The sequence below is a fragment of the Vicugna pacos genome, chromosome 15 (assembly GCF_048564905.1).
Source record: "Vicugna pacos chromosome 15, VicPac4, whole genome shotgun sequence".
Classification (NCBI taxonomy): Eukaryota; Metazoa; Chordata; class Mammalia; order Artiodactyla; family Camelidae; genus Vicugna; species Vicugna pacos.
The window spans coordinates 6,601,032-6,626,736 of record NC_133001.1 but is presented as its reverse complement, the minus strand read 5'-3'; the positions used below and the strand labels follow the sequence as shown (position 1 = coordinate 6,626,736).

General features: G+C 39.9%; 1 protein-coding gene and 1 non-coding gene across 2 annotated transcripts in view; both read left to right on the top strand.

Moving 5' to 3' along the window:
- The window catches only part of LOC102538218 (retinol dehydrogenase 12-like), a 305,649-nt gene that overhangs the window by 105,630 nt on the left and 174,314 nt on the right, over window positions 1–25,705 (top strand). The gene's annotated exons all lie outside the window — the stretch shown is intronic.
- On the top strand, window positions 545–679 carry LOC116279890 (small nucleolar RNA SNORA70). Its single transcript, XR_004189183.1, has one exon. It is a non-coding gene; the product is annotated as a small nucleolar RNA SNORA70 (small nucleolar RNA).

The following is a 25,705-nucleotide window of genomic DNA, read 5'->3' as shown; positions in this document are numbered from 1 at the left end:
GCAGTTAAGATGCTTTTTTTGGAAAGAATAACGATGGGTAGATCATGCTGCTTAATACGGGACAAATTATAAATCTAGAGTAAGTAGTGTGGTATTATCGTAAGGAGTAGAAAAATGTAAAAGAATAGGAAGTCTAGAATGTATCCATGAATAAAAAAAATGCCAATAAGGTGTGGGATGTTTTTAGACATTGGGGTGCAGTTTAACAAATTAATTCTGAAGTCTGTTTGGAAGAATCTGAAAGAATGATCAAGAGAACTTTAAAAATTATGACTAATGCTCTATTAAGTATCAAAACCTATTAAAATAATGTAGTGTTTGAGCAAAGGATACCCAAATAAATCAGTGGAATAGTCAAGAAACCAACCCACATATATAAGAAATTTAGAATAAGATAAAAGACAAATTTCACAGTAATGGCAAAAATTTGATTATTGAATAAATGGCATTGAGAGAACCAGGTAAACCTGTAGTGGAAAAAGTAGAATACATGTTTTATAATATAGTCACAAGTAAATTCCAGATGTATTAAAAAATATGACGTCTGCAGCCAGTTAAGCTAAATGTGTTCTTTTCCTTATGGGGACCCAGGATGCAGTGGCGGCAAACAGCAGCCTCCTTGGTTGTGTATGCAGCCTGTTGCCTGCATGGGTTGCTCTTGGGGACCCTGGAGACAGCTCTTTCCAGTGGACAGTCACGTCTGGCATGTTATCCCCAGCCAAGGCTCCAGAAAGGTAGGCACAGTGCCTTTGGAAAGCCCCAGTGTAGCCAGGGGCCACATTGGCCAAGTCATCCTGTCTATTCATACCAGGCTGCATGAGACTGAGACCCTACGCAGGGCCAAGTTCAAGTTCCCCAGCTGCTAGAAGATCCACATCTCCAGGAAGTGGGGATTCACTAAGTTTAATGTGGATGAATCTGAAAACATGATGTGAGAAAAGCAGCTCATCTGAGATAGCTGTGGGGTCAAATACATCCTTAAACACGGCCCCCTGAACCATATCCATGACAGCTCTGGCACTGTCCCCTCCCTACTCATGCCCATCAATAAATCCTACTTACCAGTGTAAAATAGCAAAAAAATTGTATGGGAGAATATTTTTATAATTTGGCATGAGGAAGGTCTTTGCATGCATGAAATAAAACTCAGGAGCCATATTAAAAGAGATGGGCAGGTTTGCCTATGTGAAAATTTTAAATATTGCTTGACAATAGCCTTCATAAACAAAACTTAAAACAAAGAACAGTCTTAGAGGAAAAAAAACTCTATATGTAATAGACTTGGCCTAATGCGTACAAATAAACTTAAAGAGACAAACAAATCAATAGACATTTAGCCAAAGGATATGACAGGCAAGTTAAAGAAGGAGCAAAACAAATGATAAAGAGATAGGAAGATGTTCAATCATTTATTGCTTGTATGTGGAACCTAAAAAAATAATACAAATGAACTTATTTACAAAACAGAAATAGGCTCACAGACATAGAAAATGAACTTATGGTTACCAAAGGCGTAAGGGGAGGAGAGGGATAAATAAGGAGTTTGAGATAAACATATACACACTACTACATATAAAACAGATAGACAACAGGGACTTACTGTAGAGCACAGGAAACTATATTCAATATCTTATAATAACCTATAATGAAAAGAATCTCTAAAAGAATAGATGTACATATATAACTACATCACTTTGCTATGCACCTGAAACTAACACAGCACTATAAATCAACTATTCTTCAGAAAAAATTAAAAATTAAAAAAGTAAATCCTAAAAAAAAATGTTCAACCTCTTTGCTGATGAGATAAATGCAAATCAAACAACAATGAGATGTAAGAGATGAAGATTTTTACCATTCAGACAAGCAAAAGTTTAAAAGGGTAATAATATTCAGCATTGGCATTAAAAAAGAATGAGGTATGTCTAAACAAAGAGCTATTTAAGATAACACTTATCATACATTTAAATTTTTAAATATTGTTGAGTTTAAAAGCAACACAGAACAATATACACATAAGATGATCCCATCTTTGAAAAACAATTTATATTCATGTGTGTGTGTTTCTTGTGTGTCTGTGTTTGCATATTTGTAGAAGAAGGCCTTGAAGGACACACATTAAACCATTAAGAGTGGGGAAGTGTTGTGGAGGGATTTCTGCATTTCACTTTATATAACTCCTTGTTTGAATTTTTAAACATTAAAAATGCCTTTGAAAAGAAAGGAAAACAGTACAAATTTCCTCTGACTCAACAGCTACACTTCTAGAAATCTAATCCAAACAAAACTTCCCACAATGTAGACATGCACGAAGATTTCTTATAGCATTGACTGTAATAGAGAAACACTGGAAACAAACCACATATCCATCAAAAGAGGATTGGTTAAATAATTACAGTAATTCATGCCATTGAAAAACTGGTAGCTGTTGAAAATGAGATAGATCCATGTATACTGTTAGAAAGGTATTTTGATACATTGCAACTAAAAAAACTAATTGCAGGACAGTATATATTATGGGTCCATCACATTTTTATGAGTGTAAAAACATTAACATATAGAAAAATGACTGGATGAATACATTTTAGGTTATTAACAGCGCTAGCCTTTGGAGAGTGGGACTGAGGGGAGGGAGAAGACAGGCACAGTTGGGAAGCCAACCGTAAGGCCTGGGTATCTATTAGGAGAGGCCAGATGCATCTGGGTGCAGGTTTTGATCTCCCCTGCTTGTAGTGTACCGTCTCCTCAGTCAGTCATTGTTACATCCCTTAATTCCATAGACAGAATAAAAATGTATCAAAAAAAAAACCAAGGTAAAGATGGAGAAGGGAAGAAAAGGAGAAAAGAAAATAAAAACAGCTTGAAAAGACAAACATTGATGCAATCAATTGGGCAGAAGGTAGATGTGGATACCTTCAGCTGATCTGCTACATCTCTACTGCACCTTGCTTCTAAGGGCCTCCCTTTGCAGAGGCTGGGAAGCTGAAAACCACAGTTCTCAGACCCCTTTTCAGCTAGAATTCTGAATGCAAAGCAGGTAATAACAAGTAGATGCGTTGCGTGTGATCTGGAAGACAGGTGTGGGACAAAAGTCACCTTCCTGCATCTGTGGATTGTTTTTTTGCCTCCAGGTCATGTCAAGGAGACCTGAGGTTTTCCAGCAGCAGGGCTCTAGCATCTACTCCCTGGCTCCTTAGGTGTTGAAAGGTGGTTGTGTTGACCAGTAAGGACTTCCAAGTCTCTGGATTTGATCTACTATTGTGTGTGTGTGTGTGTGTGTGTGTGTGTGTGTTTTAATTGAGGTATAATCAGTTTACAATGTTGTGTCAATTTCTGGTATACAGAATGTAATGTGTTTTTTGAACTCAATAATTTTACATTCTGAGAGTCATTTCAGTCCTTCCAAAGATTTTTAAGTACCTGATATCCTCTGATAAACCTCTTCCACTTTGAAATATGTAAAGCAGTTTCTGTTTCCCTGTTTCAGTTGTCTTATTGCTGTATGACAAATCACCCACAACTTAGTGGTTTAAAACAGCACCAATCATTTATTTTGCTCACAAATCTGTGATTTGGGCAGGATATGGCAAGGAAAGCTCATCTTTGTTCCACACCATATAAGTTGGCGGGGCTCTACTGAAGGCTGAACTGTCTACTTTCAGGAGGGCTTATTCATATAGAGGGCAAATCGGTGCTGGCTGTCAGCTGAGTTGTTTCTTCCTGTCCACGTGGGCCTCTCATCACAGCTCGGTGGCTGGGCTCCAAGGACAAGTTTGTTTGTGTGTGTGATCATCTTTGTTCCTTACTTTCAGAAGCCCTAGAACATCACTTCTGCAATACTCTGGTAACTGAGACGGCCACAAAGTCCCACTCAGGTTCAACTACTCAGGGTCAAGCAGAGGGGACTTAGACACCACCTCCTGATGGAATAGCGACAAAGTTCTGCAGGAGCATGTGGGACGGACATAGTGTGGCCTTTTTTTTTTTTTCAGTTTTCAGTTTTATTAGGTAGAATTGTTACAATTTGACTGCACGTATACAATGTCTTGCATGTAAATACATATACACGATATACTGCACATATTTTTAAAATTTATATATATGAACTGTTCATTGTTTCTAAGAACATTTAGAGCCTTAAACTTACATAGTTATCAAAGGAATAAAGCCAACCGCAAAATAAGAATTAATTCAAGAAGATACATACGCCCCACTATTAACAGCAACATTCTTTATAAATGTCAAGATGTGGAAGCATCCTAAGTGCACATCAATAGATGAATGGATAAAGAACATGCAACACATATATGTAATGGGCTACAGCTCACCCATAAGAAAGAAGGATATTTTTCCATTTGTGGGTGTGGCCATTTTTATGAAGCACAATCTGCCACATTCCTGCTCTGAAACATGACTGATACAGTTAATAATAGCAAGGCTGCTTTTCTTTTTAAACCTTAAGAATAAGAAGTTGAGCAAAAATTAAAATGTAAAAGAAAGAATGAAGTCTGTAAATATCAAAACAAGCTGCAACATTTTAAAGGAATATACAAGAAAATAAAAAAGGGCCGATTTTTATGAGGTTAATTTTTTTTAAACTGAAAAGCCAACATACAGAAGCAAATAGTTTTCTAAAGAATAAAGTTTGATGTACCAAATGTAAAGGTGAGGGAAAAATAGCAGAACTAGAAGCCTGAGAAAGAGAAGCAAGAAAATAAGGATAAGGCTAGAAAAAGAACCATTCAAACAGCCCACATCAAGGCAACAAAGTATGTTCGAGTAGCACTAAGACAAAGACATTAAATCAAATATATCTTTGTTAAAATCAGAAAAAAGGAACTAAAGGCCAGTTTAAGGAAGGAATCCCTCTTCAAAGGCCCTGTATGGCCAAAATTATCTCCAGGGCTGCCGGCTGGTAATTCTGCCACGTGGCTTTGGAGGTCTTGTCTCTGGTTAATTTCTCTCTCTCTCTCCACCCCCCTCCACTCCCTGCACACATGGGCGTGCATTTCTTCTCCATGCTAATTTCAGACTTCTGCCAAAGCAAATCTCCTTGGACTTTGCTGCCTTGTCCAGATCTTTCCTGGTCCTTGTGGCCATCGCAGCTGGGTCGTCAACCTGGTGAGGAGAGACCAGAGCCTCACAGAGTCACTACTTGTGAGGGCCTTTTTACCACCGTGCAGGTTGAGTAGGAAGTGATCTGGGAATTGGTGTGAGCAAGTTGTTGTGAGGACCCAGGAGCCTACTATATCTTCATAAATGCACCATGTCAGTACATGGATTCCTTAATTTCTTGCTTTTAACCTGCCATTGCCTTTATGGCTGTTTTGTTTTAATGACGATGATTAAAAGAAGATTTAGTCATTGTCCCAAGCATACAGTCTCTGTTTCCAAATGGGAGAGTCTGGGCTGATTCACCTCCTGACAGCACTTCTGTGCCATCTCCTTCGATTCTTTTTTCCTCCCTTCACTGGGTGGCTATTATATCCACCACTGGAGTCCTGTTGTTGAGTGCAAAACCTCCATCACCGTGGAAGACCCAGATTTCCTCCAGGGCTGTTTGGGAAGCATACCTGTGAGCAGAATCCACGCAGCTGTTGGGCACCAGCAGCGAATCTTCCAAAGCAGCCCCAAGCAGGGCGGGAGCTGGGCTGAGGATGGAGGTGTGAGAGGAATCATGGCTTCAATCACGTTGCTAAGTTCTGAGCTGCTCCTTTCCTGAAAGGCTGTGTTGGCTCACCCTGGCAACAGTCACTTTCCTGGCAGCTCCATATATAGGCTGTGGGCTGCCTGCTGCCAGCACCTTTGCCTCCAAGCTCGCTAGCTGACTTGCCTGGTGGTTCTGCTGCTTCAAGAGCCTCATGTCACCTGTGTTCTAAGAGCCTAAACCTATCTCCAGGGCAGCAGGAATGTCAAGTCTCTCTTCTTTGGGGCATTAGCTTTGTGGGAGGGGCCGGAGGAGATGGGAAGGTGGGTGGAAAGAAGCATGTGACTGAAAATATTTAGTCTCTCCCCTTATGTTAGAAAATTAAAGAACAGTGGGTGCGATGAGATCCAAACTGATTGTTCAGTGAGGGGGGGATGAGGTCCTTGCCCACGCCCTGTAAGGGCCCCCTTATGACCAACGGCACTTGCTTTTGAATGGCTGCCTGCCCCGACCTGGGTGGGGTCTGTGCTGGAGGTGTGCCTCATCTCTGGTGTAGAACCAAGAAGCATTACTACATTGTGCTGTACACCAGAAATTGGCACATTGTAACTGACTATATACTTCAATTAAAAAAAAATAAAAAGCATTATTGGACCTATAGAGAGACTGACCTCAGTACTCCACACCTTGACCAACTGAATGAATTGGCCCCTGCATTAAAATGGGATGGATTTTTAAAAAAAGCCCAGAGGGGACAGAGAGATGGGGTGGGGGCACTGAGGCCACATGCCTATAGAATAATCCTAGCCAACTCCGACGAGTGCAAACTATGTGCTAGCACTTTGAATTTGTCAACTCATGTCCTGCCTATCTCTGCTCTAAGAGGTAGGTGATTTTATTGCCCACATTTTATAGATGAGAAATCTGAGGAACAGAGAGTTTAAATTTTAATCTAAGATGAAGGAGCCAGGAAGTAGGAGATCTGGGCCAAAAACGAAGAAACTGGGTTCTAGACCACGTCCCCGGCAGTCTGCTGTCTATGCTTCCTCCATCCCAAGCAGCACCTTCCTCCCAGTATCCTGACGCAGGCCCCGATCTGGCTCTCCAGCCAGGGAGCCTCCTACCCCACACCAGACCTGCCCCTGAACACAGCCTCCCCTGCTGGTGGGTCCCTGGGTGGATGCAGCGCTGGGTCTCTCTCAACACCAATGCCCAGCCCTCTTATCCCTTTGGCCATGTTACCCTCTTTCCCAGGGAACCTTGGGCCTTCTGGAAAGCCCAGGAGTGGGACTGAGATTTAGCGGCTGCCCTTCCTCAAGCCCTTTGTCCTCACTGCTCCTCACCCGCACTTCCTGGGCCTCCAGGTACATGGCATCCCTGGCTTTTCCTGCAGCCTCAGCACCAGATGACTCGAATTCCCAGACTAGTCCTCCTCCTTCTCACTGAGCATTCATCGTCCTTCCACCACCACATCCCACCACCACCCTCTGCGTTTTGAATCTTGGTCAACTTCCGTGTTTTTATGTAAAATAGCTATCTGTGTAGACACCTGTTCCCCCAGTGAGACTCCAAACTCCCCGGGGGCAGGCACCAGTCCTTACTGATCTTTGCAGCCCTTTCAGCCCCCAGCCTGGGCGTGGCACACCTCAGACGCGCCTCGCTTTTGTCCAGGTGACTTGCCAGAAGGGGCGCAGATTATTCTTGGCCCCATAGTTTACTCATCGCCCATCAAATGCCCTTTACCTTTTTTCTTGCTTGAATGGAGTGAAAGCGCCCTTCCAACATTCATGTGTTTATTTAATAACTGGTGGCCAGTCTTCCCTAATCCTTCCCAAATAGCAAGGTTGTGGGAGTTCCAGGACCCGGGTCTGTTCACCTCACTTCCATCATCACTGAGCAACTATTTGTGTGTAAACACTTTCGAAGATATTTAAAGGGATGTTTTTACCATGTGGATTGAGGGAGTTGAAGAAGCCGAAAATCTGCCTATTCTATTGCCATTTTCTAAGTTAGGAAGTGCCCGCCCCAACCCTACTGAGGTCCTCTTCAGGATTTGAAGGGGTGATGGGAGAAATGTTTATAATTCTCACATCCGATACTCATGCCATAGGATTATAGAGATGTTTACTCTTTTTTTTTTAAATATAGTATTTTCTAAACAGTAGAAAATAATCCCATTTAAAAGATAGGAACATGGTATAAAATTCTGGTTTTAAGTGGGGGAAAAAAAGTAAATGAAGGGCTGCAAATGGCAAAATAGCCTTCTTTCTTATGGGTGAGCTGTATTCAATTACATATATATGCTGCATCTTCTTTATCAATTCATCTGTTGATGTGCACTTAATGATGCTTCCATATCTTGGCAATTATAAAGAATGTTGCTGTTAATAGCAGGGTGTATGTATCTTCTTAAATTAATTCTTATTGTGTGGTTGGCTTTATTCTTTTGATAACTATGTAAGTTTAAAGCTCTAAATGTTCTTAGAAACAATGAACAGTTTATATATGTAAATTTTAAAAATATGTGCATTATATTGTGTATACGTTTTTACATGCAACACATTGTATATGTGCAGTCAAATTGTAACAATTCTACTTAATAAAAATGAAAAATGAAAAATAAAAAAAAAGATAGGAACGTGGAATTGTTGAAGACTTAGTGACTCTTCTGCCCCACACCTCATCTTCCTTTATAACATTTATTTAGTTAATAATGTAATAAGCACTCACAAACTCACCACTTCAAACAAACTAGGCTCCTGGCAGTAACCCACATCTGACTGTGTGGTTCCCCACTCCCAAGCCTTCACCTTCCCTCACCGAAGGTGACTTTCCATGGTACATTCAGATCAGATGCCTTGTTCATCATTTTCTCATTTGTTCCCATTCTCACCAATAGGGCAAATCTGCTTTGGAAACCTGACATTTGAAAAAATCCTTAAATGGCCTCACTTGGCAGAGAATAAAGCTTAGATTAAATGCTGCTTCTTGTGGCATAATCTTCTACGTTTAACAGGAGCTCAAATATAGCTGAGGTATTATTCATCTTGAAGCCATCACCCACCAATGTGAATATAACTTCTTTTGTCAGAAATTCTTCCTTCTAGGATAGGACCAGGGCCTCTGACTAAGAGATCCCCACCCCACACTCCCTGCCCACCTCCTCTCCAATACTGATTAGTGTTTTTCCCTCAGCCTCTGCCATGGGGCAGAATGGCTCCTGAGTGACAGTCTCCATCTAGGATAGTAATTTAGAAGCTGCTGCCTGGAGTGACACCTACTGCCATTAGTCACTCCTCCCAGTGCTGAATTTGTATCATGTTTCACGGTTACAGACAGCAAGTAGGAGTCACGAGATTCACACCCAGACATGAAGAGGGGATTAAAAAAAATGATACATGTTGTGGAACCTCCTTAGTTCATCTTCACTCTTCTTGAGGAGAGAGTCTCTTAGAATAAAAATGAATTCTGGCATATAGAATACAAACCAGCGGTTACCAGAGGGGAGAGGGAATGAGGGAGGGGCAAGATGGGGATAGGGGATTAAGAGGTACAAACTACTATATATAAAATAAATAAGCTACAAGGATGTATTGTACAGCATAGTGAATATAGCCAATATTTTAGAATAAATATAAATGGAATGTAATCTTTAAAAATTGTGAATCACTATGTTGTACACCTGAAACGTGTAATACTGTCAATCAACTATATGTCAATTAAAAAAGTGAATTCTGAGGGATAATTTGAATTAGCAGGATAAAGGCTTGTTCGTCTTGGAGACATTTTACTCTGAAGAATCTGCAAACCCAAAGTTATCCAGACTTGAAGTGCTGTGAGGAGGCTCCATCTGCCACCAAGAGAAGGCAGTCTCTAAGACATTGACCACAGGGGACTCTGTCAGAGTGGAAGGATGAGGGTAAGGGTGGGCGGGAGTAGAAAGAGAAGCGAGAAGGAGCCAGGGAAAAGAGGGACTTGGGACGTCCCACCTAAGGCTGATTCAGTCTGCGCTGAAGGGCTGTATTACGTAAAAAGTGAGGACACATTTCTCATCATTCTCGGGGCTCTAGGGATCATCATGGCCACAGGGAAGATCGTTTTCTTCTCGTCAAGACCCTGCAGGATATAAGAACAGGGTAACAAGGAAAATCGTAAGTGTGAGCAAAGCTTTGGGTTGGCTTCCTGCAAACCAGAGCTTGGCTGAGAGAGTGTGCTAATGGATACGGCTTATGATGGGCCCTGTGGTTGGGAGCTCCACAGGTGGTACCCAGCTCACAATTGCTCCTTGTCTGAGCACTGCCTCCAAATCATAGCGGTGTGGTCCAGCAACCAGATCCATGTTCTTTAAATCTCCTCCGAGGCAGGTAATTGGTCCAGAGGAGGAGACCTAGACCAGGTTGGGCCAATTTTATCTTATCTTCTGGCAGGATCTGGAATATGAAACAGAGAGACACATGGACTGGGAGTCCCTAGAGCCAAGTCACATCAGTGGTGATGCTCTAAAGGGAAGTGGATCCTGCAGCCTCAGTCAGGCTTTCAGGCCAACATCTTGACTTTAATCAAAACCATCCACTTAAGCTGCTCCTGAATTCCCAACCCACAGATACTGTAAGAGATAATACAACAACATTTTGTTGTTTTAAGTCACTAAGTTTGGGGGTGACTTGTTATACAACTAAGTATATATTTATATATACATCCAAGATGTATCAACGAGCAGCAGTTTTGGTGGTCATTAAGAGAGCACCTGGCCACAGTAGGTCTTGAGGACATTTCATGCTGTGTTAGTTCCCCAGGGCTGCCATAACGATGTCCCACAAACTGGGTGGCTCGGAACAACATAAATTTGTTCTCTCACAGTTCTGGAGGCCAGGAGTCTGAAATCAGAATGTCAGTAGGTCCCTGTGAAGGAACTAAGGAAGGCTCTATTCAGCTTCCATCTTAGCTTCTGTCAGCCTCTGGCGTTCCTCGGCTCGTGGACGGGTGTCTTCTCCCTGTGTCGCCCCACATTGTGTCCCTCTGTGCAAGTGTCCATCTTTGTGTTCAAATTTTCTCTTCTTATAAAGACAACAGTCATATTGGACTAGGGCTCACCCTGATGACCTCATTTTCACTTGATTACCTCTATAAAGACCCAAAGAGGCTCACGATCTGAGCCTCTATCTTCAGCTCTTTCTAGAGGCGTCCTGCCCACAGTGCCCAGTCCCCAAGGGGCCCCAGTTAGATGGCCAAGACTATCACTCATGCCGCTCTTAGGGAACCAAAAATCAGCACTAAAATTAAGCTGAGTGATGGAAAAAATATACATATTTTTAGTAGTAGAAATATGTATATTTTTTGAATGTGGAATCCAATTTTTTTTTTTGAGTGTGGATCCGATCTGGCTGCAGCATTTCTTTTTCTGGAGTACAACGTTTAACCCAAACAAATGCTTATATATCAAGAAGTCTGGAGGCAAGAGACTCAGGGCTGGTGTGACAACTCTCTGGTGCCATTAAAGACACAGGCCCCTTTTATCTCTCTTCTCCACCATCCTTAGCTTTTGGGGGGAGTGTTTTTATCTCCATTCTTGCGTTTTGCTTCCCTGAGCAGGAACATCCATTAGTGTAATTCCTACCCTTTGATCAAGGAAAGTGCAAAGACTTCACCGATCAGTCAAGCTGGATAGAACAATCTGAGTGTGTTTGTCTTCGCTCCAGTCTTTTTCCCTCTTGGGAGTCCACTGTTGGCAGAAAGGTCATGTGTTCTTCAATGTTCTCTCTTATGATGAAAATTCTACATGGGGAAGGGCCTTGCCCCTTCGATGAGCTTCAGTTTGGGAATGTGCAATTGCAGAAACTTAAGCATCTGATACATTGGCCAGAAATATTAAGAGATAACCCAAGAGTGGACGTGGAGGAACCAGTACTCACATGGGAAAGATTCTGGTGGGTCAAGAAGTGTGGCATGTCTTGTATTCTAGCTGTGGAGGTTTGCTAAGGAGGAAGGACTTTTTCTGCAGTTGGTTTTTACTTCTATGACCCAGGTGATGGGGTTTTAGCTGCCCATGTGATATTTAACTCTTAATGTGACTGTAGCTTATGGAGGTTTTGTCTGTAGCTGAGTGTGTCTATAGAGCAGTGGTTCTCAAACTTGAATGTGGATAGAATCACCCAAAGGGCTTGTTAAAACAGACTTCTTCTCTCTCCCCCAAGGGGCAGGGTCACTCCACATGGCCTGCCTGGAAGATACCCTGCGTGGCTGAGGAACCACAATGTTTCTTGTGAAGCTGTGGCTGGCTTGCTTGGGCAGCGACCTGGGTTTGCTCCCCTCCTTCCCTGTCTCTCTTCCCATTTTCCCTCACTCTTGCTGCCCCGGGTTTGTAACTCTCAATAAAAGCACTAGCACATAAGATTTGCCTCTGGGTTGTTTTGCTGGGGAATGGAAATTAAGGGGTTATACGACTTTCTCAGAAGTCATGGCTTTTAGCAAAAGAGCCCCTGTCAAATCAGATCACCTTGTAGGCATGGGCTCAGCTGGGGGTGGGGGGACTAGCAGTTGGATTTCCCACTTGTGTCCCCGTGAGAACCAGGAGCTCTGCCTCTGGACCAGGCAGCAAGAGAACAGGCTCCTCCTTAGATCTGCAGCCACCAAGATCTCTAACTCTGGGCAAGTCACTTAGTTTCTTTGACTCACAATTTTATCAAATCACAGGGGCTGAGAATTGAAGGCTCATTTTACAAAGAGGTGTGTGTAGCATGAAGAGCACTGGACCGAGGACCAGGGGAGGCTGCTAGACTGTCTGAGCCTTAATTTCTACATTGATAAAACAAAGTGGCAGGAAGAAGTAAACTTCAAGACTTCTTCTCACTCTAAATTGTGGAATTATAGGTTTTGAGACTTACTTGGGGTCACAGCATGAAGTAGTTGGGGACTAAACCTGCTTTCCCCTGCCCCCAGTCTCGGATTCCAGTCTTATTGCTTGAGACTTGAATGTGCTTAGTGTCTTTGACTCTTTAGCTCTGTTCTCCTCTTGACTCTTTGGGGTTGGACTATGTGGGTTTCAGACTATGTGGGATTTGGGTTTGGATTAAGTGTTTCAAGATCTCCCCAAACCTGTGGGAACATTGTTTACAGCACTGTGTACTTTGGAAAGAGCTTTTAAATGTATTATCCAGCCAGGACCTGACAGTCTCCTAAGAGCTACATATTTATATCTACTTTCCGGATGAGAAATCGACTCCTGGTGAAGTTAAGGATTCAAGGTCCCAAGGCTGATGAGTTAGGGGCAGAGCTGGGCAAGAATCCAGGTCACCTGACTTCCAGCCGAGGGCTATTTATTCACAAATGGAGAGGGCTCCAGGGAGAAGACAGAGTGGCTCAATGAGGGAGTGTAGAGAGAAGAGACTTGATGCGGACTCGAAGGAGAGGGAAGGAAGAGGTGGTTTCCCTGCCTGCCTCCTCTTCACTGCTGCCACGCCAGGCTAATGCCTCTGCTTCCTTTCGGTCACCTCTTTATTACTGTAGAAGCCGTATGGGCTCATCGTAAGAGACAGTCAGCACAGAAGGGTAGAGAGTAACGTGTCAAACCCCTCTGCTCGGCCCCATCTCAAGAATCCTCTCAAAATGTCTCGAGAGTGTCTGGATTAATGTCGCCACCCTTCCCATGGGCCCTGGCGTGGGTCATGCGCTCCTGAAATGTTTGTGAAGATGGTGAGGTCCACCACACACAGCCTCTATTTCAATTTGGGGTGGAATTTTGCATTCTGGCAGAAACAGGGCTTAGTTCTGAAAATCTAGGAGGGGCTTCCCATGTCCCGTGGAATTTTGCATACATGTCCCTTATCCATCCCGGGCTTCCCTCTGCTCTACGTGGAAATAGGAAACCCAGCATCACATTAATAACAGTGCACAGTTAGATGTCACCTGGCAGAAACAGCGCTTAGTTCTGAAAATCAAGGAGGGGCTTCCCATGTCCTTTCTTCTGAACTGAGGACAGTTGAGTCTGCAAAGCCTACACACTTTGCTCCCTCTCAAGGTTCAGGCAGAGAAGACAGAACAGGATGGTTGGCCAGAAGGACAGCCAACCTGCTCTGCTCACTGCATGGAGGCAGAGAGTGAAAGAAAGAATAGAATCCAAGCTCTCATCTGTTATAAAATAGTCACTCTGCCACCTAGTAAAACATGGCTCAAGAATGCCCTAGACTTTGAGCAACTCCTCCTCCCTCAGAAAGGACTAATAATGTGGTATTCCCTCCCATAGGGGCAAAAATGGACATATGAGTAAAGTAGCAGAAATATCCTTGTTTTACATATAACTGAAGTTTCCCCTATTAAAGTGGCACCTTATTTAGGACACGATCCTTCCACCAACCCCCTAAATGTACAAATACCCTTTGAGCAGAATATATTATATGTTGTACCTACCATGTTAGGGACTGGGAATCAGAGATGACAAAGATGTAGTCCCTGCTCTCAAAGAGCTCCCAGTCCAGAACGGGAGACAGACACCCACGTTGAAACAAAGTTCTGTAATAATGACAATGACAATAGCTAAATGTCCTTGGGACAATTACTCTGTATGGGTCTCATGCTGACCACACTACATGTTCTATCTATCTTGTTTGGTCTCCACAACCGTCATCCTAAGGTGATTTTGGTATGCCCAGTTTTCAGATGAGGGAGCTGCAACTTAAAGAGGTTAAACAGCTTGGCCAAGGCCACAGAGATAGCAAGAGGCAGGACCTGGGGTTGCACTGTGCTCTGACTGAAGTCTCTGCGTACAACCATTACATTATATTCTTACAACTGAGGACAACACGGGGTGCTAAGAGAGCCCAGAGATGGGCAGCCACCCAGATTGCTGAGGGTTGGGGAGGATCTCCGAGAAGCTCACACATCACTCTGTGAATGCTGGAGCACCTATTAGGAACCAGCCAGTTAAATGAGGGTACAAAGAGGGAGCATTAGTAGGTCAGGTCTGCACAGGACACCTCAGTGGGAGAGGGAGGGGAGGAGGATGCTGAAAGGGGCAAGAGGACTGTGGAAAGGGGGTGATGTGCTATGATACGAAGGCAGAACTTCACTAGTATGCATCATTAAGCTCAGTCACCTCCAGGTTAACCCAGAAATGTTCAATAATGACCACTATTGAGGCTGGTTGACATAAAAATATTTATCTCTGAGGAGAACACAAATGAAAATATCTCAGAGAGGAGGGCGGGGGAGACATCAGGGCATCAGGAGCCGGAATCTCGACCATCTGGAGTCCTACTGAGACTTGGCGGCCCATCCTAGAGTCTCAGGTATCTTGCCAAAATATTTCTTAAAGGAGAAAAAGACAACAATGTTGCCTGTTATAATAATGCACCGGAAACTCCTCACACTGACATTTACGGATTTCCTGCCAATGGCCCGGAGAGCATATAATGGATGGATAGCGAAGGCAGCAAGGGGGAGAAAGGCAACTGAGTGATTGAGTTGTGCCTCCTTGGGTTTTTATTATCATTGCTGCTTTTAGCCATATGCTTTTCAAAGGCACTGACAAACCTGGACTGATTTCAAAGGAATTCCTAAACCCAGATTTCAAAATCGTCATTGTATCCGCGGCTTGTCAGGGCTCTGTACAGGAAACACAAATTTATGGATATTCTTAAATGTTTCTCCGTAAATGTTGATCAGCCTCTCCTGTCATTACATGCGATGCCTGGGATGTTGAAATAGATGCTAATAAATTGCCAGTCCAGCTTTTTGCCAAGTAATGAAAAGCATTTCTTTTCCTTGGAATAGGATGTCTTACCACTTGAGTGGGTTCCAGTGCATAAAAAAGGGAATAAGATGGTTTCTTTTTTAGTCTGTTTGGTTGTTCCTTACCACCCCCACCCCCACTGCCACTTTTTTAAACAGAATGAAAACAGATTCAATCTGCTGGGAACACTGGTTTTTAAGTACAGCATGGATTCAGGGCTGCAGCTGTCTTTCAAGACTTTGGTCATTCTTTGCCACCACTGGATAGCCCATATGGTTATGATTTGCCACCCAGTCCAGGTCTTTCTCTGTCCCTCTTCTTGGCCTCTTTCCCTATACTAACCTTGCTCAATCTCGCAAACAGACAAATTAAATCTGAGGCTGATAAGTTAGGAGGCTGAGGAGTCAGGAACAGAGTCTGGGAGAACCCACAGCCAAATGGGGCTCGAACTCTGCAGGGTCCTTGACTCTGTCTCCACCCCCAGGGACAACATGCTGCTTTGCAAGAATGATGGTGTCATACTAAAAGCCCTGGAGAACTAAAAGCAGCAAGCACACTGGGGATTTTGGTAAGATTTGTGTGAAGAGAGCAAAGCAAAGGGATAAAACCTGTGAAAACACAGACGTCTTCCACTTTAGAGAAATCCTTGGATAAATGGAGAGTGCAGAGATCTGGGATATTTTGGGATATTCCATCCAAAATGAAAAGCCAGTTGCTTCACCTGGTGCCTCAATACTGAGAAGAAGACCAATGTTTCAAACACACTCTTGAATTTTGGAGGTAGCATAAAGGTATATTTAACTTTCTGCTCCCCACCACTAATTGGATAACACAAAACGCTCTCTGGGAACCATTACAAAATCACATTCAGCACTTTGAGATGAAATCATGGGACTCTTGAATTCTTTTCCTGAGCACATATTGTGTGCCAGGCATTTTTCTAAGTGTTTTATTAATTCATTATTCCTCACAGGGCACACGGATTGTATGGCAGAGCTAGCATTTGAACCCAAGCATGTGACGCCCAAGTCCATTGTTCTTAACCACCATGCTCTACTGTTTTCTTTTCAGAGCCATTAGTTAATCCTGGAGATTGCAATTTCCAGGTGATGCCCACTCCTCATCCAGTCTATCATAATTTCAGGATTCTCTGACCTATGAAGTGAACAATAAATTTAACTACCACCTACACACCCACTTAGAATAGTGAGAGGTAGGAATCAGTAAGAGGAAGAAATTTGCCATAACTAGTATTTTAAAGAAAAGGAAAATGAGATGGCAATTATTCAATCTTCTAATACTCCAGCAGTAGTACAGAAGTATGCAATTAATTAAGAATAGGGTAATCTACACATATGAGCTTTGTCCCTTTTTCTCCATTACCACAATTAGGGAAGTATATAGCCTCCAGGATTTGGGGATGAATCCAAAAACCAATAACTTTTAAAACAATATTTTTTTTTCAGCATTTTTCTTCTGAATTATAACTTCAGATAAAACAGTCTTTCTTATTCGTGTCTCACACAGAAGCCTTGAATCCTTTAAAGTTCTGGTGTGATTCTTACATCCTACCCTTCCTCGTGAGAACAGTTTGCTTCCAGCCCTGAGCTACTTCCTCAAACTCTCCTTTCCCTCTTCACTAAATAGAGGGTCCCTGAAGTCAAATTTTCAAGACTTATTTTGTAGAACTCCCAAATAGGGTACAATAAAATTTTGCTATTATTTTTTGATTCCCCACTGCCCTCTAGAGATGATGGGATCTTTTGTTTGCTAAGTTCAAATGAAGTCATCGTCCTTAGCAATGATAACCTTCTGCATCCTTGAGAACAGAATTTAAATGCTGGCCGGGGTGTAGATATTCAACTTTAGATACAGAAGAGAAAAAAATTACTGTGTTTACAGAATAACAATTTCAAGACATAGGATTGTTTTGAGGGCTTAATCAGATAATTTAAAGTGTCTGGGTACCGTTCTCCACACAGTGTGAAGGCTGAACCAGTGTTAAAATGTTTTGGACTGCTATCATTCTTAATGTTGCTGTTTTTATATAAGCCTTTCTTGAAAAAAAATGTTAATCGTAGAAATAGAATCAAGAAGAGACTCAAAATAAAGAACTAAAACTGATGTTTGGAAGAGTTATTTGCAACATTAATTTAAACATAGAGCTAGAAATAAACACTAAAAAACTAAGATTATAGAACAAAATGTATATGTTATGAACTTTGACTATGGAAAATCAAATAACATGTACTAAAAGTCAGAGAATGGGAAGAACATAAATATACTAACTTGTTTTAGGTGTGTCTCTAGAATATAGCATACAGTTGGCTTTTGCTTTGTAAGCCAACCTGAAAGTCTTTTTGTCTTACTGCTTAAATTTTGCTAATTTACATTAATTAGTATGATGTGTATGGCTTTGTTTCTGCAATATGTTGGTGTTTTCTGGTTTTTAGCTTTAAAATATTTTGTTCTGTTTGCTTTGTTTTCTTTTTTATTTCAATTCTGAGATAACTGTAGATTCACATGCATTTGTAAGACATAATACAGAGAAATCTCACGTACCCTTTACCCAGTTTCCCTCAATGGTAATGTGTTGCAAAACTCGAATATAGTATCACAACCAGGATACTGTCGTTGATACAACCAGCAAGCTAATTCAGGGTTCCCCTGTTGTTTGCTTTGTTTTAAGTGTGTGTTTCTTCTAACAATTTGGAAATTAAACATTTAATTCTAGTTTTTAGCTTTGAAATTTTAAGTAACTTTCTTTTAAAAATTGAGATATAGTTGACACATAATATACTGGTTTTAGGTATACAACATAATGATTTGATATATGTATATATTGCAAAATGACTGTCAGACTAAGTTTAGTTAACATCCATCGCCACACATAGTTACAGATTTTTTTCTCGTGATGAGAGCTTTGAATGCCTATTTTCTTAGCAACTTTCAAATATACGATACAGTGCTGTTAGCTATAGTCACCATGGTGTACATTAAATCCCCATGAGTTATTTATCTTATAACTAGAAGTTTGTACATTTTGACCACCTTCACTGATTTTGCCCATTCTATGCCCCCACACCCACCTCTGGCAACCACCAGTCTGTTCTCTGTATCTATGAATTCAGTTTTTTTAGATTCCACATATAAGTGAGATCATACAGTAGTCAGTGTCTGATTTCATTTTGTATAAAGCCTGTAAAGTCTATCCATGTTGTTACAAGTGGTAGGATTTCTTCTTTTTTATAGCTTAATAATATTCTGTTGTGTGTGTGTGTGTGTGTGTGTGTGTGTGTGTGTATCACATCTTCTCTATTACACTTGGTTGTTTCCATATCTTGGCTATTGTAAACAATGCTGCAATGAATATGGAGGTGCAGATATCTTTCTGAGATAGTGATTTCATTTCATTCAAATCAGATCAAATTTAGAGAAGGGAAGCCCATATTGTTGAGTTCATACATAGTATCCATCCCTGCCACCAGGACCACTTTCTTCAGGTGCCCACATGAACATGCTCTGGAATGTATTCTAGGCACCTGCTAGCCAAAGAAATTTTCTGTTTCTCCACTGAGTTCCACGAGCTACTACTTTCCTCTTCCCCAATTTAATTGGAGTCTATCTTTTGCCTTATCTTGGTCTGATGATCATTTGCCAATATCCCATATGTCTTCAAGGGTCTTTTACTTGGGACACATTCTCAGGTATCAATTTCTGTTCCAAGTGATGTTCTTTGGATATAACAATAGAGATGACTCTGGTTAACTTAATTAATCAAATTTATTGAAAAGATATAGTCTAGCTAACATACTATGGGAATCAGAACTTCAAGTCAATTCACAGAATTGTGAAAGGTAATAAATCATTGTTTTAAGTCGTTAAATTTTCAGGTGGTTTATTACACAGCATCAGATAACCAAAACATCCACCTTAGATAAAATAGTAGAAAAAAGATACAAGCAAAATTTAAATGCATAGCTCTAAACAGATATTAACTTATATATATGTAATTACATATGCATATGTGTAATGTGGGGAAAAATAAGATGGCTTCTAGTGTCTTCCTTTCTGTAGCTGGGCACAAGGTACACAACACAACTATAGTACTGTAATGTCTATTTCATGTTCCCTTTCAGCATGCGTCTCAGCCAGCTGGGCGCCTTTACCCTCGGGGTGACCCAAACCACCATTTCTGAGGGGTCCCACCAATATAGGGTTGCTGTAACCTCCCATTAACTTTCATTAACGGATATGTCATTGTTAGGAAGTGTTCCAAAGGGTCACTTGTGTTCCAGGCATATTCTTCTCTCACTCAATTCTATAGCAGTGTTCCTATTTCTTTTCTTTTCTTTTTTCTTTTCTTTTCATTTTTTAGCTGTAGAGCAGCTTTTTTTTTTTTTACTGAAGTGTAGTCAGTTACAATGTGTCCTATTTATCTTTGATAATAGTATTTCCCTTGGATAATCTCCAGCCAAACACTAATCTCCACCCCCTCCCCACCTTTTTTTTCTGTTAATCCAGATACATAAGGAGCACAAAATGGTCAGGTGACAGTTTCAACTGTCAGGTGGGTGGAGCCCTTATTGTGTTCAAAGGCGGAAAAGTTAATCCCTTGGGCACTAAGACCTCTAAACCAATAGAGCCAAAAACTGAAGGAACAAGAAGCAAACATTTAGATGTAATATTGAAAAGTAACACTACTACCGTCACCCCTTAGGTTTCGGGATGTGTTCTGACTGTAGGAGAAAGAGCACTGGATATTGGTAACTAGTTCAGAGCACGTATAGCCCCCACCTCTGCCCCACAACTGCCCCAGGCGTTTCCCAGCTGCTTCAGTAACTGAGTTTAATTGGCCACTTAGCCGTATTATAAGCTCAGCTGTGTCTGGGTGATGTGGTACATGATAAGACCACCAATTTCTGTATGTACCAGCCCATTGCCTTCTTTCTTAGCTGGAAACAGTGTTGTGCAGAACACCATGACCAGGAATGAGGTGTTCAGCACTTTCAAGGATGATGTTTGTAGCAGAAGCGTGGTAAGTAAGAAAGACAATTCTATATTTAGAATAAATGTCTATTGTAGTACGGACCATACACTGGCAGGGATCCAATAAATCAATCTGCCAGCAGGTGGCTGGCTGGTCTGTTCAGATTATGTTACTCTTAGGTGCTCACCATGGGTTGGTTGGTTTGTTGTGTTTTGGTTTCCCCCCACCCCTCGACTGCACTGAAATATAATTGACATATAACATTGTGTAAGTTTAATGTGTACTACAGGATGGTGTGATAAACGTATATATTGTAAAATGATTACTGCAATAAAGTTAGTTAACACATTATCACCTCACATAATTACCATTTATATATATATATATATATATATATATATATATATATATATATATATATATCTCCTTATCCACTCAAGTCATCAGTGAGCACTTAGAGTGTTTCCATGTCTTGGTTGTTGTGGATAATGCTGCAGAGAACACAGGGTACAGATATCTCTTCCAGATAGTGATTCCATTTCCTTCAGTTATATGCCCAGAAGTGGGGTTGCTGTGTCATATGGTAGGTCTAGTTTTTATTTTTTGAGGAATCTCCATACTGTTTTCCATAGTGGCTACACCAATTTACATTCTCACCAACAGTGCCCAAGGTTCCCTTTTCTCCACATCCTTACTAACGCTTGTTATTTCTTATCTTTTTCTGTATTTATGTAGCTACCTTAATTTTCTATTTTTCTAAATTTAGTCTATTAATTCTCCACTATGAGCAATATGAAATTAGAATATTTCTACTTCCTCCTCATTTCCTCTACTCCTCTCACTCCTCTTCATTTTAATTGATAGTTTTATTTTCTTAGAGTTAAATTTTGTATTGTTAAATACATTTCTCTCACTTGATTTGGCCACTTTGTAGCCCAAGCTATATAAGATGAAGAAACATGTTTATGTTTCAATATATTTATACCTTATCCTACCTTTGTGTCCCCTTCTCATCTGAATCTGAGACATCAATCAGATCATTTCTAGATCACATCTAGTCTGTCCTTCAGCTGTAGTCACTGCATGTGGTTTGCCTTGGTCTACGGTAATGTACGTCCAGTACTCCCTGCCCATTCTTTAGTTTCAGCTTTTCCATCATCACTTGGCAGGCCCAAGTTTATACTCCACTAGAACCCTCCATTTGAACTCGTAGCAATTCTCAGAATTCTTTTATGTTCAAAGCTGTTTATTGGTGCCTATGAACTTGAACAACAGCTTGGCTTAGAATAAAATGTCATGTTTATTTTCTTTGAGGCTTTTGTGATTCTTTCTTCACTGTCTTGCAGCATTTAAAAAGCTGCAGTGAAGTCATATTTTTAATGAAAATGAAATTATTCTCGAGGAGAGAGGGAGAAGAGATGGGGAAAGAAGACTGAGAAAAATAAAAGAGGTTATTTCATGATATGAATACAGAAGAAGTCATTGAAAAGAATAAAATGAAAATATTAGATATCAATAATGTAATAGTGGAAATGATAGAATGGATTATCTATCTATCTACCTATGTATCTATGTATCTCTCTATCTTAGGATGGATTCAACCAAAGAACAAATTAGTGAGTCAGAAGATCACATTAAAAAATTCCCCCAGAAGGCAGCAGAAAATGTAACATGAAATACAAACTAAGAGATAATGAAGACTAGTGGTAGAAATGTTAATATCCACACATCTAGGCAGTAGGAGTCTCAGAACAAAAGAAGAATAGAATTATCAGAGAGTTATGTTTGAAATGATAATGATGATAAAGTTCCTAGAATTGAAAAGTCTCATTACATGTCAAGCTGGGTAGGTAAGAAAAAAATCACATTTATACACTTTATAGTGAAACTTAAAAACATCAAAAAGAAAAGAAAATTTTAAAATATTCCAGAAAACATCGAAGACAAAAATCTCCAGAGCAGATGACCTGTAAAGGAACAAGAAAAATATTAACATCATTTTTCCCACAGAAAATGTGGATCCAAGCAGTCAGTAGAGTAATAACTTTAGAAAGAAAGATTATTTAAAAAGTTATTAAAGAAAAATAACTTCAAGTACAGGATTTTGTATGCATCCATGTTATAATCTAAATAGGAAACTATAATAAAGATATTCTCAGTCACAAAAGCCCTTAGAAGGTTACCACATAAAGAACACTTTGTAAATGCTTTTAGGGGAAGTGTTCAAATAAGAGAAATAAGTAAACCAAGAGGCTGCTGCCAAATATACAGGATATGTAACGTGATTAAATAACTTAGAAAATGTTATCGTTTAAAATCTCAATGACCAAAGGAAAAAAAAAGAGAAAAAAATGTATCTATAATAACCTGGAACAAATTTTCTAGACAATATCAAATTGGCCATGGTTGTGAGGGACACAGAAGTATGTTAAGGTTTTTGCTTTGTTTGGAAGGTAATATGTTAATAAATTAAATAAATTAAAAGGAGTAAATAAACATAAGTATCAAAATTAAGGGCAATCATATACAAAAATAAAAAGCATTCAACTTTATCTATTTAGGGGAAAACAAGAAAGGAGAAAGATAAAATAAAAGTGAAGCACAGTACACAGAAAACATAAAGTAAGTCCCAGAAAATTTAATAAATATAAATGAGTAAAATTCATCAATTAAGATTTAGAAACTTCTCAAATAAGATAAAAATAAAACAAAGCAAGATGCAACAGTGTACTATGAACATGAGACACACTGAAAGCAAAGTCAAATGATGGATTGAAAATTAAAGAATTGAAAAAAATACGAACAAAAAAGAAAATTGGGTGGCAATCTTTGTATCTGGTGAAATAGATTCCTAGAGAACAAGAAGAAGAAACAAAGAGTATCGCCATATGCTGGGAAAAGGAACCATGAAACCAGGACATATACCCACGATGAACATGCGTACAGCAGCACAGCCTAAAAATATATAAAATAATAACTGATGGAATTCTGGGAAAAATAGATTATGCATTATCAGAGATTTTAGCTACAAATTGATAGATTAGCAAATAGAAAATTAGCTGAGATACAGAAAATCTAAATGCCATTAATAATATCTTGCTGTTAAATATATATCAAGCTCTACACTAAGCAGAGAATATATTCTTCTTTTTTAATATACAGGTAATATTTACAAAAACTTACCATGTACTAGACAACAAAGTAAACCTCAAAAAATTCCATAGAATCAATATCATACAGCCTATTTTCTGTAAAGGACCAGATAGTACTAAATATTTTTGTCTTTGCAGGCCAGATGGTGTCTGTCTTAACTACTCAACTCTGCAGTTGAAGCACAAAAACAGTTATACATACTACAGAAGTGAAATCGATGTGTTCCAGTAACTTTTTTACAAAAAATGCTGCTGGACGAATTTGAAGCATGGGCTGTAGTTTGCTGACCTCTGGTGTAGGCTAATACGGACATTCTAGACAGTAATAGTACAACCTCTGGTTTAGTAATCCCACTCTGCATATATATTGCAAGGAAAATCTCATACAGATTCATAAGTGAGCGGGGGTGCGTATCTGGCGATTTCAGTGCTCTCTGCAGGGATCTGGAGGCATTCTAAGTGTTATTTCTGGGGAGCTGGATAAGTAAAAGGCACTGGATAAACCCCAGGGGAGACCATGAAGCATGCAGAAGCGAGAGACTGGATATATACTAATATTAGAGAGCTGAGTCAAAAACATGAGAAGTAGAATGAGGTCTAAAACATAATAATAATGAGGATGATGATGATGATGATAATTTTTAAAACGCCTAAAAATTTGGAATTTGAGATTAACAGATACAAACTACTATACATAAAATAGGTAAGCAACAAGGCTTTACTGTACAGCACAGGGAACTATATTCAATAGCTTGTAATAACCTATGATGGAAAATAATCTGAAAAAATGTAACAGAACCATTTTACTGAACACCTGAAACTAACATAATCTTGTAAATCAACTATTCTTCAATAAAAAATACACAAAACAAAAATACGTTTTGTGAGACATGTATATAAAATGTACGTTATGTATGTGTACATGTTAAAAATATGTTGTGTATGTGTTATACACACAATACATGTATTTTATGTATAATATGTGTGTATCTCTCTCTCTGTATATACAAAGGATACACTATAAACTCATTAGAATACTTGCCTGTGTGTGTGTGTGTGTGTATGGGTTGGGATTGGGGTAAATAGGTTTTGGGGAATGAACTTAGAAAAAGAGCAAACTATAGAAGCATGTTCCCAGAACAAGCATGGTTAATAATGGCCATGGGCAGATGGGAGTGATTAACTCTGCATTTGAAGTCCAGGATTTTACAGATCAGTTGCAGAGAGTTTTCAACTACTTAAGACTCATTTCTCTTTGAGTGGATTGCTGGTTCATTGTCTGCCCATTTAGCAATTAGTTTGATAATTACAGTTGAAACAATGTTATCATGTTATAATTTATCTTTTGATAATGTTTTGGTATAGCTAGTTTTGCAAAAGTATTTTTTGTCTGTGACTTGTATCTGGTTAGAATCACATAATCAACTGCTCTTGTAACTGATTCGGATCCTCATGTTACATTGCAGTCAAGAAAGTGCTACCCAAATATGCATAGCCCCACGAACAATATGAAACAAAAATGTTCAAATTTTAAGACTTGGATGTACACTTTAAATATTTTACTGGTCAATTATGCCTCAATAAAGCTGAAAAAAACCTTGATAAAATTTTATCATCAATCTTAAATTGTACTTTAAAATTTTATTGTACATATTTATTTATGTATAATAAACATATAATTGTTATTTTGTTGTACTTGATGACTAAAATATTTAAGTTCCAATTAAAGATCTTGAAATAAACATTACTATCCACAGAAAATGAAATTGTTCCTGAGAATTCTTTTGAAAACAGAATTGGCTTGAGAGTTGAACTTATTTTCTATCCTGGTCATATTTACACAGCAACTTCCATAAACCAAGCACTATGCATGTGTTATTTCAATTAATCCTCACAACCAGCCTCAAAAGTAGGCAGTATAATCTCATTTTTACATACCAAGAAACTCAGGTTCAGATAAATCAAGTCATCTCCCCAAGGTCTCACAGCTGCTAAGTGATGGTGTTAGGCTCCAAGCTGAATAAACACAAGTGTTATATCAATATTCTAAGTTCAAAACATTATGACAGGGTTTGAATCCTAGCATGGTGGTGCACACAGCCCATCTCTCCTGCAGGTTACAACTGAAATTGCTAGACAAAACACACTACCTGGAGACTCTGAGGAAAAAAAATAAATTAAAAATGCAA